At 36.6% G+C, this 12989-nt stretch overlaps 1 pseudogene; it reads right to left on the reverse strand.

The window, feature by feature from the left end:
* The window catches only part of LOC123252741, a 380070-nt pseudogene that overhangs the window by 182614 nt on the left and 184467 nt on the right, over window positions 1-12989 (reverse strand).

Raw genomic sequence — 12989 nt, forward strand, 5'->3', positions numbered from 1 at the left:
GACTGCAGGAGAGGAAACACATAAGAAAAGCAACTGCTTGAACGTATGGGTCGGGGTGGACATGATTGGGGATGTGGACTTGAAATTACCATACCAATGCAACCACCAACAATTTGGAAATAGGTCTTGATCAAGGACACATGACAAAACCAGTGGAAATGTGCATCGGCCATGGGTGGGGGAAGTGCGGGGGGTGAAGGGGAAAGTAGGAGCATGAATCATGTAACCATGTTAAAAATGAATATTAATAAATGTTTAAAAAAAAGTTGATTATCTTTGTCATATTTTTGTGTGAATTGTTCTGGCTCTGCTTATGTTGCTCTGCATCAGTTAGTGCAAATATTCCCAATTTTTTTTCTGCAACTTTCCCTTGCCTCTTCTCATACAACTCAATTCATTTCATTATTTTAAATGCATGAAGATTTTTTTCAGCCATTCTCCAATTTATGACTACCTCCTTAGTTTCTGCTTTTCTGCCATCAAAAAAGACCCTCTTTGAATTTTGCAAGCTCGAGTCTGGTTCTTCTTTCCTTCATCTAATTCATCTACTCAGTGATTCCCAAAGTGGGTGCCACCGCCCCCTGGTGGATGCTGCAGCAATCCAGGGAGTGGTGATGGCCACAGGTGCATTTATCTTTCCTATTAATCGCTATTAAATTTTAAAAAAATAATTTCCAGGGGGCTAAGTAATATTTTTTTCTGGAAAGGGGGCGGTAGGCCAAAAAAGTTTGAGAACCACTGGGCTACATCTATTAAAACTAATAGTGTTATTGCTTGGGAAATGGCATGCACATTTCAGTAATGCTTTGGACATAGTCCTAATTGCCTTACAGGATGACTGAGCTTATCCAACACTCGACCAATATTGCCTCTGTGTGCTGAATTTCCTGCAGAGCATTTATCGTATCCATTTATGGTCTGTGTTTCCAATCTAATGAATAATGTGAAGGCCTGAGAAGAGCTTTCTCATTGACTTCCTGGCTCTAGATTATATTCCTTAGAATTTTCAATATGGAGTTTCTTGTGGGAAGTGATCAATGGATTCTCTATATTATTTTTCATCTGCTTCTTATAGATCTGGGCAGTTCTCTCTAATGATTTCTTGGAATAAAATGCCTAGTAACTTTCTATGTCATGGTTTGTGGGTCCTCAATTTTTCTTAGATTATCTTGTCTAGAAATGCTTTCCAGGTCAGTTGGTTTTTTGATATAACACATTTTCCCCCTTTGGTCTTTTTACTACATACTCTAATGAACCTCTACTTGGCCCTTCTTGGTTTTAATGCTTTTGTGAGGGGCCTGTAGGAACTATCATTTGTATTGTAAAATGGTTATTTAAATATATTGGTTACTCATACCCACCTAGAGTTTTGGTAAAATATTGATACCATGATCACAATAATTTGCATGCACATGCCATGCACAACTTAGAGGTATATGAATGCCTTTCTGTTCCCACTCAGTATAAACAGAGATCTATAATATCTGGATTTTCAAAAATTCTTTTCAGGTTCTTGACTTTTGTTGAACTACTAGGTGTATTCTTTTACATGTGAAAGGAACATAATAAATACTCCCATTGTTATATTTTTATTATCTATTTTTCTTTACATTTAACTTAGCAATTGACACAGGAACTGGATTCAACATTATTAAATAAATAGATAATAAGCATTTATTTTAATTCTTTCACTTTGGTGTCTTTGAGCACAGTTACTATTTTCCTGGCTCTCTTTTATATTATTTCTACTTACTGTACCTTTTTTCTGAAATCATGTTTACTACCCCTACTAAATTATGCCACTGAAGTACTCATCTCTTTACAAAAAGATAATTTACATAACTACTCAGCCACAAAATGGAGGTTTAAAACAAAATGGCATTAATTAAATCAAAATAAAAATTTTCCATCTTCTTTCTTGCCTCTAGTGTACCAAAATCCTCTCTAATTCTTCCTTTTCAAACTACTTGCCTTTCTTATATTTAACTTCTGTAAATATGTCACATCTTATAAAAGGCCTTACTGATTCCTATTGCCTTCTCCACCCAACACAATTATTTCATCTGTATACTTCCCCCCCAAACCACCCAAATGAAATATACATCTCTTTAGGAGGTGACATCTTTGTATCAGCAATATGTGGCCCATATGAGAGGCTTAAAATATGCTTAAAATGAAAAAAAAATAACTACTGGCTCTATATTCCAAAGAGATAATAAAAAGTGAGAAATACCTACTTGTACAAAAATATTCATAGTAGCTCTTTTTGTAGTGAGAAAGCATTGGAAATTGAAGAAATGTCCATCAATTGGAGAATGGCTGAATAAATTGTGGTGCATGTTGTTGAAGGAATTCTATTGTGCTATAACAAATGATAAGCAATATGATTTCAGAAAAATCTTGAAAGATTTGCATGAAATGATGCAGAGTGAAATAAGCAGAACTGAGACAACATTGTACAGAGTAACAGCAATATTGGGTGATAACTTGGCTACTCAGCAATGAAAAGATCTTGGGAAAGTCCTAAAAGACTTATGACATGGAATGCTATCCACCCATAGGGAAAGAACTGTTGGAGTCATCTTTCATATCAGTGTATTTATGGTTTTATTGGGGGGGGTTGTTTTATATAACTTATCTCTTACGACAATGGCCAGTATGGAAGTGTTTTGCATGACATGTATATATATATGTATATATACATATATATTAACATTGAAAGGGATACTTGGTGAACAACAGGTTACTAATGGGAAAGTTAAGAGGGAATGTGCTCTTCTTGTGACTACACCAGAGAGCACTTAAAGAAGAGAAGTAGGAAGACACAGAAAAAGAAACTATAAGGATAATATTTAAAGGCACTAATATCAGGAGAAAGAAGGAATTTGAACCTAATTTTGGTCATAAGGCATAGAAAGAATCTGAACAGTGGAATAGGATGGCCAAAAAAGAGAATAAGCAGTGAGATCACACTAGCTTTATTTAATAAAGCTAGTCAATCACATGTTTAGTAAAGGAACAATTTAAATTTTAGTTCATTCTCCCTGTGATGAAATCCAACCCATTCTCCTTATAAAAGTATGTGGAAAAATAGAAGCTCATCAAAATAAAGTAAAGCTTCCACTGTCTAGAGAAAAGCAGATCATACCTACACTGACCTAGTGCTACCAGGAAAGCAAAATAAATGTATCCTCAGCTTTTCTAGGTCTCAATTTTCTTCAAAAGGTACCCAACAAAACAGGGCAAAACTATACCCATATGTCCCTCCCCCTCCCTCTATCTTGTCCCATCTGCCAACTTGAGAAGGCAGAAGTACAACAGAAAAAAAAGAGAATCAAAGCAATCTTTTACAGAGAGGAAAAGCTATAAACAGAATCCTTACAATTTCTTGGGGAAGACTAAAGGACAAGCACACAAGATGGAATCCCGTGAATTCTCTGGGTCCCCTTTTACTTTCTCTACCTTTTCAAAATTTCATTCCTATACTAGACCAAGGCAGATGCTAGCCCCATAGAGAGTGTAGCTAATAAAACAAAAATAAAACAATTAATGCACTCTTCTAAAGATAAAGGAAAACTACTCATGAGATATCTTTTGGGCATGCCAGGGACAACATCTCTCATATATGCCCCATCATTTTCCTTGCAATTTAAGATTATAAAAGGTCAGGTTTGGAGGAGAAGAAAGCCATTCCTTTTCTGCAGAGCCATAGAATAAAACTATGGGCATAGTTGTTATGTTGATAATAACAGATATTTTGGGGAAGCAAATAATTATTCCAGGGCCAGGTTTTTTTGCAGCATGGAATCCCTATATAACATAGTTAAAGACATCCATAGGCAGACTCTCTTGGACGTCTCTAAGCAGACAAAATAAAGATTACCAGCCTAGCACCAGACAGAATTGCTATCATTGATAGCTATTATTTGATGCTTTTTTTTCATCAGATGAATTAATAATCAGGAAAGGTAATTCCTGTTCTATTTTTCAGGGACAAAGAATAATGCCCATATTTTCATTGTGAATCTTTCCATGCTTTCTCTCAATCATCTAAATAATTTAGCAACAAATTAGAGATGAGGCATACACATCAGATTTATTAAATTAGCAACAAATCAGAGATGATATATACATATAACCTAATGTGCAATCCATGTTATGCACACATTACAATGTTTAATATACACATACTCTTAAAATCTATTTAAAACTCAAATAGCCTCCCTCGTGTACAAAGATCATAAAAGAAGGGGGCAATATTGGCACAGTTCATTTTTTTTTAAAAATGAATGTTAAAAACACATTGAGAAACTCATGAAGGAAAGCTTAGATGATGACAACTTTCCAAAGTCTGGAACCAGAATTGTGAGGCTCACACACTTCTCTGGTAAGGGCTATTCTGTGGCTGCTTTCTTGGTAAGATTTCAGGAGGCAAAGAGCCCAATATCTCCACAGCATATAAAGCAGGAGACTATAGAGCTCAGAGTCAAGATGGTGAAATAGAACCAGTTCCTGTGGGAAAATATGGGATTAGAAAACATATCATACTATTGGCTAGCCTAGTAAGACAACAGAAAGGAATATTTATCTAATCTCATTCCCAATAAGGAAAGACCACTTCCCCTTACCACCTCAAATTCTATGTCCATCATAGCATTAACCTTCCTTTTTTCTTATCACTTCTCTAGCATGCAGCCATTCTACATAGTATTCTCTTTTTTCTGCATATATTTCTCTGATCTTAAGAGTTGGGGATACAGCCAGTGCTTCCATTAACACAGGAAATTTCTATTTTAGGAAACTTCAATATAAAAGTTAGTAGTATCTCTCCAACTTGTGGAGGGGATTGTCCAGAGTCCTGGAAAGGTAAATGATTTGCCCAGCATTAAAGAGCCAACAAACATCAGAGATAAGACTTGGAAGCAGGTCTCCCTACCTTCAAAGCCAATTCCCTTTCCAGTATGTCAAACTCCCTCTTGTCTCCCATCCAAACTAGACTCAGCAAGTTCCTTGAGGTCAAAAGGCTAAAGCTACAGAGCTCTCTGCCATGAGTCATTTGTCCAAGATCTCCTTAAATAGTTGACATCAAATCTCCTTACCAAGATTCAATCTCTTCTGCAAAAGTGACCTTGCGCTTTCTTTGCTTCAGGAAAGTAGCTACTTCTTGATTCCGTTCAGCAGGACCAGGCTGCATTCTCCTGACATCCTTTTCTTCATCTTCCTGTGGTGGTAGGGCAGGAACATGCTTATCTGACTTTGGTAAATATGGTGTCTTAGACCTGGGGAAATAAGTATCTCAAGATTATGATCAACCTAGGAAAATCCACTAAGTGACTACCATATACAGTGTTCTAAGAGAAAAATGTAATCATTTCTGACTTCAAGTACCTTGTTTTTACCACATATACCACACACCATATTTTGAAATGCTTATTTGAAATAGAAAAAAGCTATTGTTTTGTGATGGGTTAGAGGTATGTCCTATATATAGTCATGATTAAATAGAGATTTGAAGGAAATCAAAGCTTTGAAAGAGAATAATTGAGGAAGGTGTATGTTCCTTACATGGTCATAGAAAATAGGATACAGTGGGAAGACAAGCAGGAATTTCTGTTCTATATGATTGGGAAATAACTTATTAAAAAGGCTAAAAAAGGGGTAAGGTTTAAGCTTAGAAGGGCTTTAAATTTCAAGGAGCTATTGCACATCTGGAAATGTGGTCATGTTATTAATTCCTCAGAAGAAAGATTCAGCCCTTCTTTCAGCCTTCCTTTCAGTTTTCTCAGCTTTAAAATCTGTCCTCATGGATGCTGAAGTTGGACATCGTACATTGGGCCATCACAAATATTAGATTTATTAAAGGCCCTGGGATATTATTCCAAAGTAGAATATGGATGCTCTTTTGGGAAGCTTTTTTTTACCTCTAGTAGCTAGCAAGAGTACCATGCACATAGGAATTTAATAAATGTTTGGAGTATTAAGTCCCTTTGTTTTAAAGAGGAAATGAGGTACAAGAGAAGAAAATTACTCTATCATGCACCTAAAGAAATAGTTTTTTCTTCCCTGGATCTGCCCATTTCTGCCTCCAAATCCAGTACTTTTCTGTGCTATCATCTTGCCTCTTCAGTGACAGTCCTACACTTACACAATGATTAATGGAAAAACATTAATAAGAGAGAGAAATAATTAGTCAAGATGGCTTTTTAGTAGTGTGATGAGACAAACTTGACAATAAGAAGAATATTAACAGAGACTCACAGGTATAATTCTTACCTGAACACTGTGCAGGACAAGGGAATATCAAATGCCGAACGGCCCAAAAGGTTGCTCCTTGGGCTATAATAGAAACTAACTCTATAGATCACATATGTTTCATAAGACTAAAACACAAAGAAAGCATTTAGATGAAAGGACTTCAAAATGTTATTTCTTGTTCCCTTAACCCCATCACCTCCCAGATTTACCTTGTAATCCATTTTCATTCTCCATAATTTACTTTCATCCTTATTCTATTATCTCACCGCCTATTTGTCAAATAGGCTAGAATTCCCCCAGCCTTAAAAAGCCTTCACTTTGTGTGATAGTCCCTTTCAAGATGTACTATGGTTGTTTCTCTCATCCCTTTCACTACCTATAAAACCAATTGTTCCAATTTTTCATTTCCTCCTCCCTTCTCAAGACCTTGAAATTTAGCTTCTACTCTACCACTCACCAGAACTGCTTTTCTCCAAGTTTACCCACAATGAATTAGTTACCAAACACACTCACTTCCTCAGTCCTTCCTGATCACTCTATATAATTTCCTCAGGAGACAAAATAGGGTTCCCTACCTGGCTCTTCATGGTGCTGCCCTTGTCTGCTTCTCTTTCTACTCTGCAGTTATTTTTTCTTTAATCTCCTTTGAAAGATCATCTTTATATGACTACAGTTCAAAATGATGAATATTTATCTTCTCCTCCCTGTCACACTAGCTCATGTGTTCAATCTTCTCAATATAATTGGCTTCTAGTGTCTACTTTTCCAGCTCTAATTCCTCCTCCTGAACTCTAGACCCACCCCAATTGCCTTTTCCCCATCATTTCTACATTAGTATCTTATCCAATTCCACATTCCAAAATAGAACACCTAGCTTTCCCAGGAAGCCATCCTTCTCCTTAACTTCCAATTTCTGTTAAAGGTGCTGCCCTCTTTTAGAACATACAGATTTGAAGTCTCCCTTTGTTTTTTTCTTTTCTTACACCTTTTTTCATGCCAAATATCATTGATTTCCTTAAGACATAATCCATCTGTCCCATTTGCTCCATTATTTACATAATTATTAATGGCAAAACGCTAATAGATGAGAGAAGGACTCAGTCCACTCATACTATTTAATCAAGGCCCTGATTCATCCACCAGCCTAGACTGCTGCAAACCATCTCATTGTCACCCAACTTCATGCTTTTCCTTTCACAGCTGTCCAACAGAAATTTTAGATAATAGGTCTGGCCATGGCTCTCCAATGTTCAAGAAGGTTCAATAGCTCCTTCTTCCTTTACAGATTATGCACAAGCATTTCTCCCTAATTTATAGATCACTTAATGGTCTAATATCTTTACACCAAGTGGGTATAATTACATAAGTTTATTGCTGATTCTTCTCCTAGCTATGTTATAAGCAACCCCATCCAAGTTAGCCCACTTCTTCTTGCCCAGAAATTACATTTTGCAGACTTTCCCAATGCCTGGAAAAGTCTCCCTCTTCACAGAATCCTTGGCTTTTTTCCAAATCTCTTTTGCTTCTTTGCAACAGACCACTTGATCTCTATATCCCCCAAATACATATATTTTACTTATTTAGTTACCCCTAAAAAATGTAAAGGTGAGAAATATATATTTTTGCCTTTGTATCTCCAGCTCCATGCCAGACATATAATAATCAGTGCTTCATTTTTGTTGAATAAATTAATCTCAGAAAAATGAGGGAAGGTGTCCCAACTGAGAAGCCCTTCAATTCATAATATAAAAGCCATAGAATAAGTGCCTTTGGCTCACAGGCAGATAAGCAGCCTCTGAAAGCATTCATTTTCAACACCGCATCATTCCAATCCTGAGGAACAATTTCCAGGTAAGGGTATTAGGAACATAGGGACTCAAAGCATTCAAGCTCATTTGGGACAGCTCAGGGCAATCTCTGATATGGTCAGGACTGTAGGTCCAAAGCTTGACTATCAGGTTTAGTGGTATGTCTGATAGAGGGAAGCCACAATCTGAGGTTGGTAAGAGAGAGACTGAAGAAGTGATCAAAAGCCAACTTCAGCTCCCATTTGATACTGAGCTTTCCAAATAGAGGTTCTTCCCTGAGTAATCAGTATTGTCTCTTGGGTTTACATCAGAATAGCATAGATCTGAACTAATTCTACCGCATTCCAAATGGCTAAGATGACTGAAAATAAGAGTTCAGAAATTCTCTACTCTGGGGCCCCCTCAATGCACATGCATGCATATACACACAAGCACACATATGCACACACAGAGATCCTCAAGAGTGCTCAGGCAAAATAATGAAGCTCAATCGAGCTGGTGCCCAATCTTCTTATAGTTCAGGTAGTTACCTAACCTTTTTTTGAGGCCTACTAAGTGGCAGGCACTGTGCTAAGGGATACAAAGACAAAAGATAATCAAAGAGAAGGATATTATCTCATTTGATTTGCACCAAAAAAAAAAAAAAAAACTCAACCTGCCCTATCACTTTACATTTCTACTTCAGTGATATAGTAAGCAATATCTACCTCGATTATTTAATTTCCTTGAGATTTAATTTCCTTAGGAAAAAATGTGAATGATTTATAAAATATTTCATTTATTAGACGCTATTATCCTCCCCATTTTGCAGATAGAGAAACTAAGGCAGACATAGAGTCGATTACATTCCCAAGACAACAGAGAGTATCTGAGACTAAATATAAACTCAATTTTGTGAATCTGGGCCTGCCATTCTGTACTATATGCCATCTAGTTCAGCACCCCAACCCCAAAGCTATCTCCATTAGCCTTTTTAGCTTTGGAAGTAAGTAACCTTGTCAAGCTAAAGAAACCCATCTGCCTATGGCCACAGAGTTACTCAGTAAATGCAGGACATTGGTTAATCATCTTCTTCCCAGGCTGGCCTCATGGCCTTAATTACACTATCACCCAGTAGGAAATTCAGTTTGTTTTCTTCTTTACTATGTTAGTTATGTATGGAGAGGATTCAAACAGAATTGACTATTGTGGCCACCTCTTACCTCCAACTCAATCTCACACTCTGCCACAGAATAAAATAGCTCAAACATATCCAACGTCTCCCCGTTAACTCCACAATTGAACCCAAGCATCAGTTCATCAGGCTTCACAAGTATACCATCACCAAACAGATCTTTATACACTGACACCCTGAATGTTTCAAGTGTACAGGTCACCGTCACTGGGGGAAAGAGGAAAAGACAATTTGTATCTAGCATTTATTGAAACCAGTAAGTCAAAAACATTTATTTAGCATCTACTAATTGCCAACCACTGATTTCTTCTAACCAATGGCCCTAAGAAGACACCAAAGCCAATATAGCAGTAGTTTGCAGAGGAAAGCAAAGGGCAGCCAAAGACTAGTTCATAGAAATGATAGTATCTGGTCTCATTTACATAGTGCTACAAAGTTTTCGGTTTGTTTTATCTACATGTCCTTGCTTAGTCCTAAGAACCCAGAAAGGTAGGTGCTATATGACGCTCATTTTCCCAGTCATTCTTTGAACCAAAGAAAGAGGAAGATATGCTTCCTTCCCTTTGTGAAGTATGAAGTTAGGACTTGGGTGTATAACACTGAACTGCCTCTGTGCCACTCCTAGCTTTCATCCTTACTAAGGATGACTCTATGGAAAGAAGAAATTATTTAGAAATGAAAAAAGATCTATTATGATGGAATATTTTGTAAATTATTCCTTTTTTACCAAAGAAACTGAGCTTTAGGGAGGAAAAGTAATCCAGGTCAAGGTTCACATTGCCACTAAATCTCTGTATAAGAAATATAGCATGTTGGGAAACAGTGGGAAAATAGCACAGTTAGATTCGAACTGACACTCATTCCTATCTGGGTCATTTCTATTCTATCTTAATAGAATCTCTAAGAAGGTGTGAATCATGATTGGTGGATTTTGTTGTACATATTGCTAGTGTCCGGCACCAAGCTCTTCCCAAGAGAGGGAACCAAAAGTATTTGCCAAAGAGAAGATCTTTGTGAAATGAAGCAGAGTAAAGTATTTCAGTGGCATCACAATAATATTCTACAGAAAAACAACTTAAAAGAGGTTAGAATGCCAATCAATATGACAAGTGAGTTAAAAAGAATGAAGGTGAAATGTGCCATTCACCTCCTTACAGAGAACTGAACTTAAAATAGAGAAAGGAAAATCATTTTTGGACATGTGATGGGAAGATTTGTTTTGCTGAGTTAGTTATATTGAGGGATTTTTTCTTTTATTTTCTTAATATATGAAGGGGAGACTGGTGGGAAAAACAGATACTTCTCACCTATAAAAAGAAGGAAATAGTACTTTCAAGGAATGGGCAACCAGCATTAAACAAACCTTTATTCAATACTATGTGCCAAACATTGACTATCTAAAGATAAAGAGTTGGCCAACATGGACTAAGAAAAAAAAAGCCTATTATTCAATAAGAGTGTTTATAATTAGGAGTTCAGGTATCTGAAATAAATATTAGAAACATGCCCTTCTTATATCTGTTCAGGAGAAAAGTTGATTGGTTATGTTCTGAGAAAAGAGAACAATGACTCTCTACCACTGTCTCTTCTGGAAAAGACTGCTCTGTAAGAAAGATGTCAACTCTGAAGTTCTCCTGTCTTAAAAATGATTAACATTTGTGAAGAGCCTTACTTCAGAGGGCGAAGAAACTTGGATACCTTCCCAAGAAGCTTGGAACCGAGCTGAAGTAGAAAAGAGCCTTAACATTCCCCCACTCCTACCAAAAGTAGATGTGATTTTAGCTCAGTCTTCTCTACCCTATTCCCATGGGAAGCTTCATGCTTCACAAGCAGCCACTTATTCAACAATTCTAATTGGCCCTACTCTTCTTTTTATACTTCCATACCAATATATTTTATACTTCCACACCAATATATATTCCAATCCACTGGCCACAATTTGAAGGATGAATACAATGTGCTGAGAACTTCACTGGGCACAGGGGAAGGGAACTATATACAAGATTAAAATCCCCTATTTTCACAGGGATCAGTCTCATTGAAAATAAAATGTAGTCATATTTTAGAATCAAAGTGATATTCAAATTTCGTTTAGCAAGTATACAGCCTTGATGAAGCCAAGTTAACTTATTTAGGAAACCAGGAAAAGTAGGTTTGAATCAAAAACTAAAGGTTAGAAAATATCAAGATGAATAGTTTATACATCATTAGTGGGCAATTAGGATGTGCCTAACATTTTGACACTGGAGAATAAAGTCATAAATCAGTGTTTCTATGAATAGAAAGAATATGAATAAGGGAAAATGGAGGAAGTCAGAGGAGTTAGAAAAACACTGAAATAACTCTGGGATAATTATGGTGCTGAACAAGTAGACGGACTGGGCAGAAGGCAGTAGGAAAGTAAAGGAAAAAAATTTTCAAGGCACTAATGAACTTATTCGACTGACTAGATGTAAGAAAGATAAGCCTAAAGTAGGACTACAAATACTCAAAGAAAAGTGTGAGATTATTGAAGAAGCTAAATAGTTCAGAAAAGGGGCTCATTGTTAAGGAAAAGAGAAATAGAAACATAAATGACCTGGCTTGACAACTTATGTGATGGGCAAGAAGACAACCAAAGGGAATGATTCATCCAGCAACTGGAAACAATGAATTTAACCTTAAATTAGAGGAAAGATTTGGAAATATAAACAGGGAATTGGAGCTCTATACTCTAATATATAAACCATGAGAATCAAGTGTTTCTCTCAGGGATAGAAATGGACTGTAGAGGGTCAAGGAATAATCCAGGAGAGAACAGCTCATATAAAGAATCTCAATGAGCAAGAATAGCAAAGGCCATCCTCCATATAACATATATAACATGGCAAATTAAACCTTTCCCAATGGCTAAAAAACACAAAGAGAACAGATTGAGAATAGAGGAGATTACATCAAAAAAAATCCCTTGTTATCCTAGTTCTACAACTTAGAGAAAGCCAAGAATGGCACCTAGTTACTAACAGTTTAACATAAAACCACTCAATAGAGACAGAGGCAAATAATAAAGAGGCAAAATTCATTCATTTACCTAATCTAATACGAGCTTGAATGAGATAAAATAAAAGGCACAGGACTCCTAATCCCAGAAAGGCGGCTTTCATTGTAATAAAAAATAGAGCAAGGCTGTAGACCTCAACAAAGAATGAGAAGTTTGAAAAGGGGACTAATAGTTCATGGGATTTTATACTTGCTTGGCCCACTCAGATGTCTCCAATGATCTCCCTCTGAGTTCAAGGAAATCTCAACCACCTGGGGAATATGAAGACCTTCCCTATAAAATCAGGTGTTCAGAGTTAAAGGGCCTAGTAACAGAAATCTTCCTTTTGGTAATGTCTGTAGAACTGATGCTTCCTGAGGGAAGTAGATTTCCTAGGATCTTCACATTGTATGAATCATCCCTATGCATCAGACATAGGGAAATATAAAGTATAGATACAATAAATAGGTTTACCCTCTGTTTCCTATATGGTACGTGGATGGGGAGAAGGGAGAACATTAGAATTCTTCAGAAGGAAAACATCAGATGGTGGATGTGACACTTCAGTGAAGTGATAAAAACTAATTACATTAACTATTTGTACCTACTTCAAAGATTAGGGAAACTCTGAGACCTCTTTCTTTCCAACAATACTCTGTTGTTTGTATGAGGATCATCTTGAAGTTCTCTCAAATACACTAATAGCCCAGTTCTCTAAATTTCTCAACTGTAA

The sequence above is a fragment of the Gracilinanus agilis genome, chromosome 6 (genome assembly GCF_016433145.1).
Source record: "Gracilinanus agilis isolate LMUSP501 chromosome 6, AgileGrace, whole genome shotgun sequence".
In the NCBI taxonomy this organism is placed as follows: domain Eukaryota; kingdom Metazoa; phylum Chordata; class Mammalia; order Didelphimorphia; family Didelphidae; genus Gracilinanus; species Gracilinanus agilis.